The sequence below is a fragment of the Chiloscyllium plagiosum genome, unplaced genomic scaffold, assembly GCF_037043375.1.
Source record: "Chiloscyllium plagiosum isolate Xiang-an unplaced genomic scaffold, Cpla_swu_hap1 HiC_scaffold_53X, whole genome shotgun sequence".
NCBI lineage: Eukaryota > Metazoa > Chordata > Chondrichthyes > Orectolobiformes > Hemiscylliidae > Chiloscyllium > Chiloscyllium plagiosum.
The window spans coordinates 660335-678739 of record NW_028270191.1 but is presented as its reverse complement, the minus strand read 5'-3'; the positions used below and the strand labels follow the sequence as shown (position 1 = coordinate 678739).

Below are 18405 nucleotides of genomic sequence, written 5' to 3'. Positions count from 1 at the left end.
TATGAGTATTGACGGGGCCCGAGAACCCAGGGGCATGTGGGGTTGGCAGACCCTTATATGCAAATGAGGGTAATGGACAAGACTCTGTCTTTTTTGGTTGACACGGGTGCAAGATTTTCTACCATCACTTGTGATATACCTCGGTCAAGCATGTCATCCTCTAGCGTCCAGTTAGTAGGGTTCTCGGGTAAACCAGAAAATCTGCCTTTGACATCACCACTGATCACATCAGTGGCCGGACAGACCTTTCGTCACCAGTATATTTCATCACCTGCATGCCCCGTGAATTTGATGGGACGTGACTTGCTGGTGAGATGCGGGGTTTCGGTTTTGTGCAGACCAGACGGACTGGTGGTGACCTTTCCAAATGGCCATTCCATTAACTGTTCTATGACAATGATTCACTCTGGATCCCAAATGATGTTATCACCAGACACATCACCAATGGCAGAAGGGCAGTGGGCAGATATATATTGGGGACTTCTCGAACCCGAAAACAGGCAAAACAACGGCATACAGTCTTTATACAGTCAATGGCGACCCTGGGTTCAGATGTTGCATCCCTATGGTCCTCCTGCAGATCCCCTTCATGTTACTTTATATTATGATAGAGATGCTAACGAAACCTATCAGCATGCATTCTATCAGCACTTAGAAGGGACTCAATGGGATATTTCTTCCAGTTGCATTCTGCTTGGGAACGAAGGTGTGGCAGGTGTTGTTGAATTAACTGCAGAACAGTTGGAATGGTATGAGATGTCTGAAGAAGCTATACCTCATGTCACATTGGCCGTGCATGCTGAACATCAGGCCAAGGATCTGGGACCTATGTCCAAACGCTTGATGGGGTTAACGGACTGGGTGTGGACTCAGTTACCCGGTTTACAATATTCACCATCGGAGGAAACCTATCGAATTATGTACAGGACAACTGACAAGGTACTGCTGGAACATAGGCAGATTGAACGGTTTCATGGTAGGGAAAAAACAGACCATCCACAAACTGTAGCGATGCTTGACTCTCTACCAGATACCTTGTGGTCAGCTAGTTCAACGGACGTTGGGTACTGCAAACACGTCACACCGATCACATTTGATTTAATAGACCACACTCCGATTTGGCAGAGACAATATTCACACAAACCAGAGGCTGAAGCCGGCATTGCCGACACAATCGAAGGGTTGTTAGCAGCAGGGGTGCGAGAACCCTCCCAGTCAGCTTGGAACACTCCTATCTTACCTGTAGAGAAGCAGAATACAGGCAGATATAGGATGGTGCATGATCTTCGACGGATTAATAGTGCCGTTTCTACTCCAACAGTTCCAGTTCCAAACCCCTACACTGTAATGTCTGTGCTGACCCCTGACCATAAATGGTTCTCGTGCATTGATCTCGCCAACGTGTTCTTTTGTTTGCCCTTAGCTGATCATTTGAGGGACATTTTTTCGTTTACCTATAAAGACCAACAATTACGTTATACAAGGGTCCCTCAAGGGTTTATTTTGTCACCTGGGGTGTTTAATCAGGTACTGAAACAGTAGCTGAAGGATCTGACGCTCCCAAAGGGGGTGGTATTGATCCAGTCTGTGGATGACATTCTTTTGGCAGCACCTGATCATGTTTCTTGTCTGGAAGCCAAAAAGTCGTTGCTGTTTCACCTGTATAGTGTCGGTTTTAAAGTTTCACGGGTTAAATTGCAATGCTGCAGACAAACGGTGTCTTTTCTGGGTAGAATTATTTCTGCTAAGGGAACAGGTGTGTCTCCGTCCCATAGATCCTCCATTCTGCATCATACCAAACCAGTCACTGTAAAAGACATGCTCTCATTTCTTGGGTTGGCAGGATACAGTAGACAATTTATTGCATCATATGGGGAGCTCACTTTCCCTCTCAGGGCCATGGTAAATGAGCAAGGTATGAGAAATTTGTCGGCCCATTTGTAGTGGACTACGGAGGCAGACGAAAGTTTCATCTCTCTTAAACAGGCTTTAACGCGGGCTGCTGATTTAGCGGTCCCAGATTACAAAGAGCCATTTTTCCTCGATATTTCTGAAAAATTACACACAATAAATGGTGTCCTTTTTCAGAAAAAAGGGGGAGGCAGGCAGGTGCTGATGTACGTAAGTGTTACTCTTGACCCAGTGGAGGACAGACACCCGCCATGTACAAGACATGCAGCAGGGGTAGCAAAAATTCTCCAAAAGGTAGCACATATAGTCATGGGCCATTCACTAACAGTACTGACGACACATAGTATAGTGGCCTATGTGAACTCAACAGCCTTTACAATGATGTCATTGCGGCAAACTAGGTTAGAGAAAATCTTGAATGCACCACATATAATTTTTACACATGAAGGAATTAACATGGCTGATAATATGGGAGAGGGAGAGCCACACATCTGTGAGGAAAGGGTACAGAGAGATACTAAAGTAAGGGCAGATTTACAGGCAATTCCATTAGTAGACCCAGAAGAAGTGCTGTTCACAGATGGTTGCTGTTACAGACATCCAACTGAAGGACTTAAAGCAGCCTATGCAGTGGTGCGACAGACAAGTGAGGGATTTGAGGAACTGTTGACGGGAAAAGTGACAGGCAAGGAATCAGCCCAGTTGGCTGAACTACAGGCAATGATTGCTGTGTTGGAATGGTCAGAGGGAAAGCGAGTTAATATCTACACCGACTCTGCATATGTGGCAGGGGCTATACAGGTAGAACTTAGTCAATGGATCAGAGCAGGATTCTTAACAGCAGCAAAAACCCACATTAAACATGAAAAAGATATGAAAAGATTAGCGGAGGCCCTGATGAAACCTGCAGAAGTGGCAGTGGTCAAGTGTAGAGGACATGATAAAGCAGATACAGTAGTAGCGAAGGGTAATCAGGAAGCAGACTCAGCAGCAAAGAAAGCAGCAGGGTATACACCACAGTATATAATGGTGCACACAGAGAGAACAGTGTATGACCTGCTGCCCGCTTGCGATGCGAATGTGTTAATAAAAGAGCAGCAGAAAGCCTCTCCTCATGAACTGACAGTATGGAGAGAGAGAGGGGCCATAGAGTCAGAAGGGATTTGGAGGTCACCGGATGGTAGACCAGTGTTACCCCCAGGTTTGATCGCTTCTATGCTTCAGGAGGCACATGGGCTTACACTTTGTGGAAAAACACAGATGCAGAGGTATCTGACACATTGGTGGCATCCGTTCTTGCCAGCAATGATTGAAAATTATATCAGGGAATGTAGAACGTGTACAGAATATAACGTGAGACCAACAGTGAAACCACACGAGGGAAAATTCCCTCTCCCAAGAATGCCAGGTCAGGAAATAGTGATTGACTACACTGATATGATAGAGAGAGTAAACGGATATCGGTACCTTCTGGTAGCAGTGGATGCATGCACTGGTTGGCCAGAAGCAATACCTGCGAAAAAGGAAGATGCAAAGACAGTGATCAAATTCTTGATAAACCAATACATTCCAACGCATGGGGTTCCAAAGAAAGTCAGGTCAGATAATGGCACATATTTTAAGAATAAAGACCTGCAAGAAGTTGAAGCAGCTTTAGGACTGAAACATGCGTTTGGAACAGTGTACCATCCTCAGTCACAGGGAAAAGTGGAAAGAATGAATCATTCCATAAAAGGAAAAATAGGAAAAGTTTGTGCACAAACAAAGTTAAGCTGGGTGGATACCCTACCCTTAGCTTTAATGGCCATTAGAAGCTCAGTAAACTCTATCACAGGGTTCACCCCGTATGAGCTGACAACAGGGCAGCAGTTCCCGGGACCAGGAGCTGGAATACAGATGTTAGAGGGAGGAGGAGCCTCTCTAAGGTACAAACCTTACTATGACCAACTAACAGCTTTGGTGTCAGCTTTCTCCAAACAGGTTGGACCGGAAAAGGGGGAACTACAGAGCCAGGCGCCATCTACTACAGACTGGGTCCTGCTGAAGGTGATCAAACGGAAGTGGTCGGAGCCGAGGTGGGCAGGACCTTATAAGGTGGTGGAGAGGACATCTCATGCGGTTAGACTACAGGGGAAAGGAGAAAGCTGGTACCAATGGAGCCAGTGTGCAGCCACGGAACCGCCAACAAGAACTTTAGAACAAATAAGAACAGAAAACGAGTAGAAGGGTCCTAAATGTTTAATGTTTGTACGAAGAAGGTTTTGGAAAAAGGGGGAGAGGTTCTCAAGATTTCTAAGCAAAGCTGTGTAAAGGATATAATGTTTATCTCTGTAAGCAGCCCACATTACCTTAGGCTGTGGAGATTGAGAGTCTTTGCTATTGTCTTATGTATAAGTGTTATGCTGCTGTTAATAGGAGTATTAACCACGAGGGACAAACACACAGGCGAGGGAGGAAGTTCCAGGAACAAAAGAGTAGTAGGACAAGAGGCGGATAAATGTTTAAGGGAGACGAGGAGCCAGGTACACATCAGACACGATAGAAATCATGGTACAACATATCAGTTTGATTTATGCGAAGTAATTGATTGTGGCAAAGATATAGGGAGCTGTAGGGAGTATGATGTATACCTTTGTTTTTATGCCATTTATTATGACCCATGCCTGTCGTGGGATAATGTATTAACATGGCCTGGGGTACAATGGACCCCCAAGAGGTCGTCACCCTTGGATAATAGATGGAACATTCAAGACCATGTGAGCCTGACAAAGGGGCAACTTGATCATTCCTCAGAGTTAAAAAATCCACTTTTGTTAACCCTGACAAAATTTGATATTAATCCTAGTCCAAAGGAGGTACAGAGTTACTGTGAGAGTGATGACAGAAGCTTTTATCTTGTAATAGGTGTAGATCAATCTGGAGTGGATAATATGGGATTATTAAAGGTAACCTTAGTGGACCCTCCTATGAGCCAGCCACAAACTGAAAGCACAAGTATGGAGGTAGAATCAAGTTCAGGAGTTGTGGTAATAGACCACAACAACCTTACGAGCAGGGAGATTATTAAATTAGCTACCGGGTATGGGGACAAGAACTTATGGCTGGACTGGATGACAGCGACTGCAACCTCAATGAATATGAGTAATTGCGTCGCGTGTTCTTCGGCAAGGCCAACCCTATTTACTACCCCAGCCCCATTGTTCCCTAACATAGACCCAATCGGATTTCACTGTATGATGGCCCTCACTATGCAAGCGAACCCTCCCAATTGTACCACATTAAGTGCTATTTTCCCACCTGTAAAGAATTCTGTGTTGCCTCCAGTGTTTACACCAAGAGCCAACAATTACACTTGTTTTGCTCGAAAGTCAAATATTGCCTTGGGAGACATGCCCACTGACTGGTGTCAGGACACAATTAATGTAACTGGCTGGCAGAACGCTAGCACAATGGTTTGGGCCAGAGCTGATCTTTTTTGGTTCTCTGGAGATAGAACACTGCATATTAGTCTACCTCCAGATTGGTCTGGAACCTATGCAATGGTTAGGTTAGGGGTACCCTTATTCCTTTTGGGAGAACGGCGACAGGGAATAAAGCCGTATACACGAATTCGTAGGGATTTGTTCGATGTTACATCTGGCTCAACCACTTACATAGATGCAATAGGTGTTCCCCGTGGTGTACCTGATGAATATAAATTAGCAGACCAGATAGCAGCAGGGTTTGAGAATCTCCCAATTATCGGGGTTTTATTCCCAGTTACGCCGAATAAAAACGTTGACCGAATTAATTATGTACATTACAATGTACTTAGGCTCGCCAATAGAACTAGAGATGCGGTGGCGGGACTTTCTGAACAATTGGCAGCAACCTCATTGATGACAGTACAAAATAGAATGGCCTTAGATATGTTGTTAGCAGAAAAAGGGGGAGTGTGCTCTATGTTTGGAGATCAATGTTGTACGTTCATCCCCAACAATACGGCACCTGATGGTTCGGTCACCAGAGCCTTGGAAGGACTAAGAATCTTGTCTGAAGAAATGCATGAACACTCGGGTATTTACAATCCTCTAGGAGGACTGTTTGATTCATGGTTTGGGAAATGGAAGGTGTGAGAGGTAATTTCGGTTTAAACTTTAAGATGTGCCTGGACCACAGACTGGTCTATAATAAAAGACAAAACTTTTGTTTCTTTTCTAGAACATTTTATATACTCAAAAGTAGAATAGTTTAAATTGTGCAGAATGCTGACAATTTGTGAGCGATAGTAAAAACAAGCAGGCTCTTGATTGATGAAGCCATTAACACAGTCAAGGATGAGTCCTTGACTGATAAGACTGCTAGCACAGACAGAGAAGAATAAGTCTTTGACTGATAAGACTACAGGGTGAGAAAAACAACAACTTTAGAGACTCTGAAGACATTTGTTGCAGACTTTGTGATAAAAATAATGATGTTTTTAAGAATGTGAACCTCATGGCTTGTTGGAGCCAAGGAGAGGAGGGACTTGTGCTATATATAATGGAGACTTTGTAAGCCTCAGCGCGCCTTTTCTTTAAGGGTGCCCGACTCTGCAGACTTGACTTGTTAATAAAACTTTGTTTTCCTGAATTTGTCTAGAGCGATTATTGAGAAGCGATTTTCGTTTCTAACAACTTGGGGGCTCGTCCGGGATCAACACTCCGGCCGCAAGGGGAGTTGAGGAAGGATATCGGAGAAGGTGCACCCTGCTGAGTTCAGCAGTCCCTGATTCCTTGCTTGTCGCCCCGCGCGGTTTGAGCGAGTGATATCCGGGAGGCTCAGGAAAACAAAGGAGGGGTGTACCCGAGGCAGTGGGGATGGTTAACGATCGAGTAATTTCGGTGCACCGAACCCAGGTAAGAAAAAACTTGCGGGGACCGTGTTTCCGGAGGACTGGGTACCTACGGGGTGCCTGTGGATTTTTTCTACAAAGACGTGGGACTCAGGAATCTAGAGACCGGGGCTCGCCTGTGAGGGATTTTGCAGAGACCGTGTTTGAGGAGGAACGTGTACCTACGGGGTGCCTGTGATTTGTGTCACAGAGACGTAGGACACAGGAATCCAAAGACCGGGGGTGCCTGCAAAGGAACCTGGGCGATCACGGGACTGAAGGTCCGGGAATTGGCTACATTGTGATAGATTATCACGGGAAAAATACGAAGTCCTCGGAAATGGGAAATAAGGGATCTAAGGTGATTAAGGGAAAGGTAGGCTTAAACAGGGACAATGACACATACCCCAGGGTACCTGACGATAGTCCGTTAGGGAAAATGCTAAATAATTGGGATCAGGGTGGAAGAAAGGGAAAATCTAAAAGGAAGATGGTAAAATACTGTCAAAAGTGGTCCCAGAAACCTATTCAGGGCGACTCAGTGTGGTGGCCTAGATTCGGTACTGACGAAGACTGGGTCCGGCAAGCCCTCATTTTATATGTCAATTCAAAACCTGATGTTAATCTGGAAGAAAGTGATTATGCCCTTTGTTGGCTGCCGGTTACGATATCTTGCCAAATGCAGGTAACTAATAAAGACTCGAAAGGGCAGAAAGAATGGGACCCTTTAGATCACTTACCGCCGCCCTACGTGACCCCGTCTGCCCCACAGAATGTTCCTTTGGGTGACGACGATTCAGGGGAAGGGGAAGAAAATGGGGAGGAACCACCAGGTGCCTCAGGAGTACAGACTAGATCTCAAGCTGAAAAGAGTCACAGACGGAACTCTGTCCCGATTGCAAGAATGAATCCACTCCGGGAAGTGCCCATGGGAGGCGAGGAAGGACGGAATATGTGAACGTTCCCTTGACGAGTACTGAAGTACGGAATTTCAGGAGGGAGATGAAGGGTCTACTAGAGGACCCCATGGGACTTGCTGAACAATTGGATCAGTTCCTGGGTCCGAATACTTACACGTGGGAAGAGATGTGTTCCATCATGAAAACATTGTTCTCTAGCCAGGAGCATCAGATGATACGACAAGCTGCGCTCTTGGTCTGGGAGAGAGAGGGGGGAGAACGAGGGGAGCAGAAGTTTCCCCTCACCGACCCCGAGTGGGATAAGAACACGGAGGGAGGACGGCGCAACATGAGAGACATGCGGGAATATTGGATAAAAGGAATAAGACACGCAGCCCCGAAGGGGCACAATTTTACCAAGGCCTTTGGTAATCATCAAAACCCAGAGGAAACCCCTACGGATTTCCTAGACAGGATTAGGAAGAATTTGCAGCAGTTTGCTGGGGTGGACCCTGAGACGGACGTGGGGCAACAACTCATACGGGTAGAGTTTGTATCAAAAGCCTGGCCGGACATACGAAAGAAGTTAGAGAAAATGGATGATTGGGATAGTAAATCTTTAAGTGAATTACTACGGGAGGCGTAAAAGGTGTTTGTGAGAAGGGACGATGAGAAGCAAAGGAAGGCGACAAAGATAATGATGCAAACGGTGCAACAAATGACAGCTGGAAGAAAGGAAAAGGGAGAGCCGTGGCAGAAACAGGAAAGGGGAGAGTCGTGGCAAGAGCAGAGGAAAAGAGGACCGGGGCCGGAACAAAGGAAGAGTGGAGGAACGCGAGACCGCGACAGGGAAACGAAGAGGACACTCAGATGTTACTATTGTAATGAAGAGGGACATTTTAAACGGGAGTGCTCCCGCTACAAGCAGGAGGTGAGGTCGTACGCCCTGATGGAGGAAGATTAGGGAGGTCGGGGGTTCCTACCCTTGGGGCAAAAGGACTATCGACAGGAACCCCTGGTAAACTTGAAAGTAGGGCCCCAAGGATCGGAGATCACATTTATGGTGGACTCGGGAGCCGAAAGATCGAGTATAATCCAAATACCCCCCGGCACCCGAGCAGGAGGAAAAGTTATGGGGGTATCTGGAATTGGAGGACATAAATTACAAGTCCCAGTGGTGGAGGACGTGGAAATTGGATATGAAAACAGAACTACTAAACGAGACCTCCTTCTACTGCCATCGGCGGGGTTTAATTTGTTAGGAAGAGACTTGCAGGTCAAACTAGGGATCGGAACGGTACCAAGTAACGGGGAAATGGTGGTAAGGTTGTTCGCCCTCACCGAAGAAGATGATCAACAAATAGACCCGGAAGTTTGGTACCGAGAGGGGAACAGAGGGGGTCTAAACATCAAACCTCTCCAAATCACCATGTTACCAGGAAGAGGCCCGGTAAGAAGGAAACAATACCCGATTGCTATGGAAGGACGGGAGGGGTTACAACCTGTGATAGAAAGATTAATCACAGATGGACTACTGGAGGAATGCATGTCCCCTTTCAATACTCCAATACTCCCTGTGAGGAAGCCGGACGGGACATATAGGCTGGTGCAAGACTTGCGGGGGTTGAATGAAGTAGTCCAGGCTAGATACCCGGTGGTACCTAATCCCTACACGTTAATGAGTAAAATTCCCCCCGAACATGAATGGTTCAGCGTAATAGATCTGAAGGGTGCTTTCTGGAGTTGCCCCCTTGACGAAGAAAGTCGGAACCTTTTTGCCTTTGAATGGGAGAATCCCTTCACAGGACGAAAGCGACAGTTAAGATGGACGGTCTTGCCGCAGGGATTCACGGAGTCACCCAATTTGTTTGGACAAATACTGGAGCAGATCTTAGGAGGATTTCAGTGTAACGCGGAGAATCAATTGCTCCAATATGTCGATGATCTCTTACTCTCAGGACCAAGAGAAGAGGAGGTACGAGCAGACACCGTTGCCCTGTTGAACTTCCTGGGGAAACAGGGTCTATGCGTCTCCAGGACAAAACTCCAGTTTGTGGAGCGAGAAGTAAGATATCTGGGCCATCAAGTCAGTAAGGGGCACCGCCGTATCACGCCAGAACGAATATCAGGAATTACGGGTATGCCAATACCCAGGACGAAGAAGGAAGTCAGACAATTCCTGGGACTAGTAGGGTATTGCCGGATATGGATTGAAAGTTACACCACTTTAGTAAAATTTTTGTACGACAAACTGGGACAAGAAGGACAAAAGGTGGACTGGTCAGATGAGGAGGAGCAGCGATTTAATATTCTTAAAAATAAACTGATCCGAGCTCCGGTATTGGCTTTACCCACCCTGAAGGAACCGTTCCAGTTATATGTTAATAGCGCCGGCGGAATTGCCCAGGGTGTGCTCACTCAGCTGCGGGCAGGGAAACGTCAGCCGGTTGCATTTTTGTCAAAAATGTTAGACCCTGTGTCATGTGGATGGCCGACCTGTATACAGGCAGAGGCAGCTACGGCAATGTTAGTAGAAGAGGCCCGAAAACTTACCTTTGGAGGAAGGATCACAGTATACTCCCCACATTCGGTTAGTGCCATACTGGCTCAAAAGGCTCACCGCTGGTTAACAGACTCTCGCATCCTAAAGTATGAGACGATTTTGATGACCGGGAACGATCTCAATTTTGCAAAAGATCTCAGTTGCAACCCAGCCCAGTTTCTGTACGGACGTCCTGCAGACGGGGAACAGGAGCATGATTGTGTGGAATTTGTGGACTTGCAGACCAAAAGCCGAGAGGACCTGCAAGAAGCCCCGCTGGGTGAGGGACAGGAACTGTATATCGACGGGTCCTCCCGGTGCATCAGTGGAGTACGATACAGTGGCTATGCTGTTATAGATGGTGCAACGAAACAGACGATTGAGTCCGGACGACTGCCCGGGAAGTGGTCAGCCCAATCCTGTGAGTTGTACGCCCTCCAGAGGGCCCTGAAGTTGTTGGAAGGGAAAGTGGGGACCATATATACTGACTCAAAGTATGCATACGGAGTCGTTCATACTTTCGGGAAAATCTGGAAAGAGCGAGGATTGATAACTTCCCGGGGAAAGGAATTAGCTCACGAACAAATGATCAGCCTAACGTTGGAAGCCCTGGCGTTACCTACGGAACTTGCAGTAGTCCATGTACCCGGTCACCAGAAGGGGTCGACACCGGAAGCGGTGGGAAACCGGCTGGCAGACGAGGAAGCCAAGCGGGCAGCGGTCGAAAAGTCCGTCCAATTGTTAACGTTAATACCGTTGAGGGAAGGGCTCACTAAACAACCCGTCTTCACCCAGGGGGAGATTGGTAAAATGGATCAATTGGGTGCCCGGCTAGATACTAACGGGAAGTGGACGGTTCCTGATGGGAGACAAGTACTGAACAAACAGATCACCCGGGGTATTCTGCACCGATTACACCATCAGACCCACTGGGGGATGCAAGCCATGTGTGACACAATCCTGAGAGACTATGTATGCAGGGGGATGTACACATTAGCCCAACAAGAGGTAGTCGGATTCCCCACTTGCCGGCGTATTAATCGGAAGGCCATGCGTTCTATGCCAGCCGGTGGTCAGCCCCTCGCGATTAGGCCATTTCAGAGGATCCAAATAGACTTTACAGAATTGCCCCCAGTACAGAGATGGAAATATCTGCTAGTAATAGTAGACCATTTCACTCACTGGGTAGAGGCTTTCCCAACTGCCAAAGACGATGCACCAACCGTGGCCCGACTGTTGTTAGAGAACATAATCCCGAGATATGGCATGATGGAATCTATTGACTCCGACTGCGGGACGCATTTTATTTCTAAGCTACACCATTTGATCTGTAGTGCCCTGGGTATCCAATGGAAATTCCACGCACCCTGGCATCCTCAGAGTTCGGGTCGAGTTGAGAGAATGAATGGCACGCTCAAGACCCAATTGACTAAGCTGATGTTAGAAACTAAGTTACCCTGGCCAAAGTGCCTGCCCATTGCCCTATTGAGGATATGTACGGCACCTCGCCGAGATGTCGGGGTTTCCCCCTATGAAATGCTCTTCGGATTACCGTATTGGAGTAAGGTTGATGGATGTCCCACTCTACAAGGGGGGGATGTATTTATCCGAACCTATTTACTGGCCTTATCCCGTTCTTTTGCAGAACTCCGGAGGAAAGGTCTCCTGGCTCAGACTCCGCCGCTCGACTTCCTCCTGCATAAGGTGGAGCCCGGAGATTGGATACTTGTTAAGACCTGGAAGGCCGAAAAGCTCCAGCCACGGTGGGAAGGACCGTTCCTGGTTCTGTTAACAACTGAAGCAGCTGTTCGGACGAAAGAAAAAGGGTGGGTCCACGCATCAAGGATAAAGGGGCCTGTTCCGCCTGAAGAAGAAAGCACCTGGACATGCGAGCAAGGGGACAAGCCGTTGTCGGTAAAACTGAAAAGACAGCAATAATGAACTCTACTTGGACTGTATTGGTGGGGATATTGATCAGTTTACTCCTGTATGTGGGGGAGGGTGAGGGGAGATGTGACAAATGTCGAACTATAGTAAGACTTGGGACTCGAATCTATTCGGGATCATTTGTGTCCCATTCCTATGTGGACGATAGGTGTTACGATGTGAGTGCACGCCATGAATGTTGGGAGGATGGGAGACCCTATTATCAGATATATAATAAAGGATACGGTGGCAAAATCCATGGATGCCCTATAAATGACCGCTGGGTGTGTATTAGCAAAACTGGGAGGTGGGACCTATCCTCCGTGTTGCTCAGGGAGCAGGTTGACAGAGTCACGGAGACCCACATACAGATCCCTGATCGGGGGTTGGGGAAAGAGCAAGACCGTCAGGGAACGGTCGTGCTCCCTAAAGTGCCATCTGTATACGAAGAGGTAGAAGGACAGATTGAACTCCCTGATGTTACACAAAACCTGTTTCTTGATCTCACCTCTAGAATAGCCACTGTTTTAAATGTTAGCAATTGCTGGTGGTTGGGGGAGGCATGATTCTTCTTCTCGTAACACCCTGCCTAACTCCCTGTATTCAGTTTTTAATTCAGAAAAATATTTCCCGACTCCAGGCAGTGGTGGTTCCACAACATGGGACACGGGAACTTAAAGTGATGTTGCTGCGAAAGACCAAGGATTTCCCGGGCCCTTGAGGGAAGGGGGGGGCTTATCTTGGTCAGGCACATCTTAAAGAAAGAAAAGGGTGGAATTGTGAGAGGTAATTTCGGTTTAAACTTTAAGATGTGCCTGGACCACAGACTGGTCTATAATAAAAGACAAAACTTTTGTTTCTTTTCTAGAACATTTTATATACTCAAAAGTAGAATAGTTTAAATTGTGCAGAATGCTGACAATTTGTGAGCGATAGTAAAACCAAGCAGGCTCTTGATTGATGAAGCCATGAACACAGTCAAGGATGAGTCCTTGACTGATAAGACTGCTAGCACAGACAGAGAAGAATAAGTCTTTGACTGATAAGACTACAGGGTGAGAAAAACAACAACTTTAGAGACTCTGAAGACATTTGTTGCAGACTTTGTGATAAAAATAATGATGTTTTTAAGAATGTGAACCTCATGGCTTGTTGGAGCCAAGGAGAGGAGGGACTTGTGCTATATATAATGGAGACTTTGTAAGCCTCAGCGCGCCTTTTCTTTAAGGGTGCCCGACTCTGCAGACTTGACTTGTTAATAAAACTTTGTTTTCCTGAATTTGTCTAGAGCGATTATTGAGAAGCGATTTTCGTTTCTAACAGAAGGGATTAATTGCCTCTGTGTTTATGTCCCTCGGGGGTATGATTATTGTGTTAGTGTTGTGCGGATGTTGTTGTATTCCCTGTATTAGATCTTTGTTAAACAGGGTAATTATTACAGCAATTGAAGGGAAGGCTCCCCCGCCTTACCAGATGTCACAGATGGAGGCGGAAACCATGGCTTTAGCAAGGAGGGAGGACTATGTATCAGAGAGCGAATATAATGTATAGAACTGGTTGGTTGGTCTCATTTTCATGAGACCAAAAGGGGGACTTGTAAATATATTCCTTACTTTAAAGACAGAAGGCTGGATGGATTCAGCACTCAAAACCCTGTGGTGACTCTGTAACCCAAGCAGGGGGCGTGGCCACGTGACGCCCCGTTTCGCGCCCGGAAGTGGGTCGAGGAGGCCACGTGATGCCCCATTTCACGGGCAAAAGGTCACGTGGGGTCGGACAGCTAAGAATGTGAGAAGGTGCGGAAAGGAGTCAGACTAACACCCAATCAGAAGATAATTCTACCTCAGTGTTTATATGACGTTTTTTATTGTATAAAAGACTGGGGCAGGGACAAAACGAGGTCTTACTTTTTGAACTGATACACTTTGTAGTTTGTCAGGGACAAAGAGGTTTAGACCCAGATCTCTGAATGCCTTGTCCACTTACTGTGTAAAATAAATTAAGAGTGTGAGACCGAATATCTTCTCCTATTGCTTCATTTAAAAGAACACGCAGGACTCGGCTCACACATAGAAGAAAGTAAGTTTGTAGATTGAGCCAAAGTCCAACACAGTTCAGCTTGTTTATACCAGAGAATGGAACAGCACAAACTCCAGGCAATTGCATATATCAAGTTAAAAATCAAACAACACCAGGTTATAGTCCAACAGAATTAAACCTGTTGGGTTATAACCTGGTGTTGTGTGATTTTTAACTTTGTACACCCCAGTCCAACGCCGGCATCTCCAAATCATGTCATATATCAAGGGAATACATGGGGCTGAGGGCGGGGGTAGGGGTTAATTGTTTTTAACGAAGTGTCCCATTTCATCAAGGTATGTAGGTAATCCCTACCATCTTCATTGAGTGGTTACTATTGGCTGTGCACTGCCTGAGGGGCCATTGGAGCCAGATTCAATCATGGCTTTCAGGAGAGAGTTAAATGATTATCTGCAGAGAGATTTGCAGGGCCTGCATGGGGAAAAGCATGGCGAGTGGGACTAGGGCAGGAGCCCATACAGAGTGACAGCTGATGCAGACAATGAGGGGCTGCAGTACCTCCCTCTGTGCTGCACCATTCTCTGTGCACAGCTCTGTACCAGTGGGTTGCTGCAATCTCATTGATACTCTGTCAGAGACACACGACCGGCTTGTTAGTGACGTACACTCAGCCCCAGCGCAGCTGACTGGTACATTACTGCTCATCTACATTCACTATCAAACAGGTTCATGGAAAAGATGAGATGAATTCACCTGGATAAATGGATCGTTTACTCTGGTTAGAAGATCTGGTAATAACTAGGCAGCAATGAAACTGTCAGCCGTGAGCTATAGGTCTTTGGTCACAGTCAGGCTGGTAGAAATGTAGGACTACGTGTTGAGGGACGCGCTGAAGCTTGGGGCAGCTGCCGTCAAGGTGCGGTGGGGAAAGACCACTGTGTAACACCTGCCGGCCTTTTGGCTAAGATCAAGTGTCTGTTCTTATCAGGACCGGGGTCGAGTTGCGAGTCATCAGAGCTAGTGGAGAGCATCGCTGGATTGTGATTGGATGTTGGAGGATCATTTGGTTGTGCTGACCTGCTATTGGTGGATCTTCATGTTGGCTTCGGCCTAACGCCAATTCAGGGACTAGCCAAACTCCGAGCTATGGCCTCAACAGCTGCGCGCAGCCCTGGGCAGGGGGTTCGAAACACCGTCCGGGTGTCTGTCAAGCAGGTGGAGGGTCGGACACCGGTGGATTGCATCCTGTTTATTAAGAAGGTATTGCTAGGATGCTGTGGGTTCGCTGCAGCAGACATGTACTGCCTGCAGGATTTCCCTGGGGCAGCCTACTTTGATGTGACCTTCAGGAGTGTGAAGCAGTGCGAACAGCTCCTGAAGGTCTTCAAGGAGAAGGAAGGGGAGCCGCTGTTCTCCATCTTGTCGGCAACCCCATTGTGTGTGCTTCCTGCACAGAGGAGTCGGGTTGTTACAATCCATATGTACAACCCCTATGTTCCAGCGGCTGATGTCCTGACTTTCCTGGGAAGGTACGTCCAAGTTGAGGGAGAAGCCACTGACGTGATCGACCCCTTTGGGATCTGGACCAGTAAGCGGCAGGTGAGGGTGACTCTGAGGGTCGATGGCAATGGGAACATTCTTCACCCACCCTCGAGCTTCGCAATTGGAGGGAGCAGAGGCTACCTGACATATGCAGGGCAGCCGAAAGTGTGCCGAGCCTGCGGGAAGTCGGGATATGTGCTGGCGGATTGCAAAGTGACCATCTGCAGGAACTGCAAACAGGAGGGTCACCTGACTAAGGACTGTCAGGAAGAAAAGAGCTGCAACCTGTGCGGAGAGACGGGCCACGTGTACAAGACCAGCCCAAGACGGGGGGGGGGGCCCACTTACGCACAGATGGCTGGAGGTGGCAAGGCGAGCCGTGGACCCCCAAAGACCAGTAACGTCCACCTAGACAGCAGGGAAACAGAGTCTGGTGGCACCCAGAAAGAAGAACAGGCTGGAAGTAGAGGAGGCGGCAGCCAGCGGAGAGACACAGCAGCTGATCCTAGCTCGAGCTGGGCAGATGGAAGCAATGGAGGAGGAGGTAATCGAGCAGGCAGAGGAGTGGATACCTGTTAAAAACAGGAAGAGAAAATCCTGCCAGGCCCCCAAAGCCTCCCAGCAAAGGGGGAAAAGACAGCTGCACGAGGGAGGGACGGCCAGCTCTTCGGATGGGGAAGACGGGCACAAAGAACATCATCACCACCAGAAGAAGAGACAGAGCGCCGTAGATAAAGAGGAGGGCATTTCCTCCCAACCAGGAAACAACGGACCCCCTGAAGTCCACCCTCCACCCAGTGAGAACCAGGGGGTACCCACTGCCCCACAACTACAGGTAACTGAGAGCTGTGATCCTCTGACAGTCCCATTGTCAGACACAGAACTGGATGGTGCGGACCCTTGCCTTGGCTCAATGACTCCAGAGCAGGTAAATGACCCCAGTGAGGGCCTGGATAGCTACCTCAGCCCAGCGAGGGTCCAGCAGTTCGTGCTCACCATGGGGATGCAGACAGCTACCCCAGAGACAGGACAGTCAAATGGACAATGGTAACCCCATAAACTGGGGGTTAAAGAAGTTTCCTTTGCTATCGTATAACAGGGCACCCACTCAGTAGGTGGGTTCCGCTGAAGCCACAGCTAAATAATAAGAGACTGGATGGTTAATAAAGGGAACTGTAAATAGGATAACTGTAAATTCGAGTAATTCAATCTGTTCTTTACGACATGGAATGTATATATTTATGAACGATATGACAAATTGTACAAGTACCAAAGATTTATTTTTATGAATAAAGTATATTTTGAAATAAAAAAAAAACCTGCCTGCCTAACGAAGAACAGGGGGCCCATGCAGTCATTTGGGCTCTGCTGACGCCTCAGCTAATTATATGGGCATATGATCGAAAAATGTACAGACCTGTATAAAAATGATAAATTCTGATCTCTGTATGTACATGTTTACATATGTATGGCATGACCAACTGTACAGACCATCAAATTATTTTATGAATAAAGTATATTTTAGAAATTAAAAAAAAATTCTTGTCAGTTTTAATATCTGATATGTCCTGGACTGAGGGACTGAATATTAATCTGATTTTTGCAGGAAGGAGTTGTGTTAGGAGCTTGCTCCACTAACTCCACGCATCGTCCTAGTATTGCAGTGTTTCTGGGAATGGTGTGCCCCTCATTAAAGAATCTTAAAAGCAGCTTTGTTTCTCCTCTTTATGTTATGCTTTTGCTTTATTCCTTATGATCCGAGTACGGACAGTTTTCGTTAGTCAAGTCAGACTTGCCTTTGTGCAAATCAACTTGTTCTACAATCCGATTTGTCTGTGTCTTTCAGCGTGTTATGTTCAGCACTCACTCTCAGTGTTCCCACTTCATCCCTGGTACATGCCACCCCTTCCCACCAACTCCAATTCCAAACAACAAAAGTAAACCAAATTCTGGATTAATGGTGCTGGAAGAGCACAGCAGTTCAGGCACCATTAATCCAGAATTTGGATTCCAGCATCTGCAGTCATTGTTTTTACCTCAAAAGTAAAACAAAGTTGCCCACCAGCTCTACCTAATGGCAAACGGCATTTCAGAAAACAACATGGAGAACATGAAGCTATTGAAGTAATCAACAGTTCGGATTTTGATGGTGACGAGAATCACTTTGATGTATTAAATGAGAGATTTTGAGAACAATGTGAAGCAGACAAAGATCTGATGTACGTAAAGCACAGAATCAGAGAGATGTGCAGCACAGAAACAGATCCTTCAGTCCAACTTGTCTGTGCTAACCAGATATCCTAATCTAGTCCCATTTGCCAGCATTGGCCCATAGCCTTCTAAATTCTTCCTGTTCATATATCCATCCAGATGCCTTTTAAATGCTGTCATTTAGTTTAATTTAAATGCCTCCACCACTTCCTCTGGCATCTCATTCCATACACGCACCACCCTCTGCATGAAAACGTTGCCCCTTACATCCCGTTGAATTTTTTCCCCTTTCATGCTAAACCTATGGCCTCTAGTTCTGGACTCCCCCACTCCAGGGAAAAGAACTGCTGATCTCTACATTGTACAGAGTGACTACTACTCTCTATATGATACACAGGGACAGCTATTGTCCATATTATACACAGGGACTGCTGTTCTCTATCTTATACACAGGTGCTGCTGTTCTCTATCTTATACACAGT

General features: G+C 46.9%; 1 pseudogene; it reads left to right on the top strand.

The window, feature by feature from the left end:
- Nucleotides 1–17228: 17228 nt before the first annotated feature.
- LOC148134631 (U2 spliceosomal RNA) lies at nt 17229–17401 on the top strand (annotated as a pseudogene).
- Nucleotides 17402–18405: the final 1004 nt, after the last annotated feature.